This window comes from Mandrillus leucophaeus, unplaced genomic scaffold (assembly GCF_000951045.1).
Source record: "Mandrillus leucophaeus isolate KB7577 unplaced genomic scaffold, Mleu.le_1.0 Scaffold408, whole genome shotgun sequence".
NCBI classification, from domain to species: Eukaryota; Metazoa; Chordata; class Mammalia; order Primates; family Cercopithecidae; genus Mandrillus; species Mandrillus leucophaeus.
Window position 1 is genome coordinate 2,257,483 of NW_012104343.1, and position 1,801 is coordinate 2,259,283.

A 1,801-nucleotide genomic window follows, 5' to 3' on the forward strand; every position below is an offset into this window, starting at 1 on the left:
CCACTGCACCCGGCTGATAGTTCAACATTTTTAATAGAATGTGTTCTCTATTATGTGTTAATGCTTTGGTACTGTTCATATAGGGTCTTGGCTACCCTAAAGACTTGTTATTTCCCCAAGAGGAGCATTGATTCTGCTTTAGAAGTTTCATAAAAATTGAAATCTTTATCAAATATTAATATCAAGAGAGGTGGCACAGGATGCAACATATACAGTCATCTTTCCTTTCTGTATATTTAGAAATTACTTTTTCCTTTAAGGTATTTGCAACAGAAAGCACAGTCTTTCCTGCTTAATAATCAGTAGTACAGGTTTCAATCGTTGGAACCTTGGCAAGACCTTAATATTTCAAAATTATTAACAACTACCTCTAGGGGCAAGTCCATGTTACTGAGTTATGACAAATTATTATCATGAGGGAAAACAAGTGTAGCCGGCTGCCTTAAAAAATGCCCAACCACTGCTTCTCAATATAGAAGGACTAAAACCACATACCATTTAGCATATGACAAATCCCATCTCTGTCCCCTGAAATTCCCCTAGTTTCATTCCTTAGAAGGGTATTTAAAAAAGACCTATAGCAGCATTTGGCTTTCTTGTGAAATATCCAGTATCTTAAATATTATTTACAATTCTTTTTTTGTGAAGCTGGAAACTGACTTCAGAATTTGTGAGACTGGTGGGAAAATAACCCATTCAAAACTATTCTAGAATTTCTTTTTTGGCAGAGTAGCAGGTATCCAAGTTAAAAATAGGAGGAACAGTTAGTTGCTTTGTGGTCTTTTCAAAGTTTAAATTGCTTTTTGTTCCCCGTTTCTACTCCTGAGTGAGGTGGGCAGAGGTTCTGGCTCCTGCCCTTAGGATTTCTCGGTAGTTGCTTTCGTATTCCTGCGGCAAGGCTTGAACAGATGTGAGCTGATGAGGACTTCCCCAAAATGGCCTTTATAAACAGACCCACTACGTATCTTCTGTCTTTTTCAGTCCGTGAGATCTAAAAAGGAAAACACCTGGTGTTCTGGTAGAACCAGAAGCCATCTCCATAACTGAACCATCGTCTGACTGGTTGCTGTAACAAGGAGGCACTTGAGGTGGTACTGTGAGCATCATCATTGTGATCTTTACCTTCCTTCTGCAGTTCATTGGTCTGGTTGCTTTTTATCCTCTTCCCAGATACAGTTTTCACTCTCTTTGGTTTCAGTGTAGTCTTTAGACTGGGTCCAGCCCTGCATCTGCCACGTGAATCCAGGATTTTTTGATCCTGCTGGCAACGTCTTCCATCTTTTCACAAACAGGACACAGGCATTGCAGATGTCTCATGCAGCCCCAGAGAGCTCTGGAAGTCCTTTCCATAGCGTTTACTGTCAGTGAAGCGAGAACTGGAGGACTTAACTCTGCAAACACAGCAGCCCTCTATACTTCGGTACATCTTTGACTTGGGAAAAACCAAACATCTTTTCTTCTGGGCAATAGTCTTCCAAGTCTTCCAGAAGCATCCATTCCATACGAAACAACATGCCGGAGGTGCAGAGTGCACGCCAGGCCAGTTCCTTTCTAAGCCCTCCCTCTTCAAGTGCCTTGTCTAGAAAGATTGGCCCATTGCCTTTTGACCTCTCTTCTTATCTAATAAATGCATTTCAGGCTAAATTGCCCATAAGTGCTGACTGAGTTGCATCCATCAATTTAGATATGCAATATTTTTATTGTTATTCAAGTCTGAATATTGATAATTTCCTTTATGATTTATTTGTGGTCCTATACATTATTTACATGACATTGACATTAAAGATTTCTCTAAGATATA

At 39.8% G+C, this 1,801-nt stretch overlaps 1 pseudogene; it reads right to left on the reverse strand.

Annotated features, from left to right (window-relative positions):
- Positions 1-791: 791 nt before the first annotated feature.
- On the reverse strand, positions 792-1,514 carry LOC105548311 (annotated as a pseudogene).
- Between the last annotated feature and the right edge of the window lie 287 nt (positions 1,515-1,801).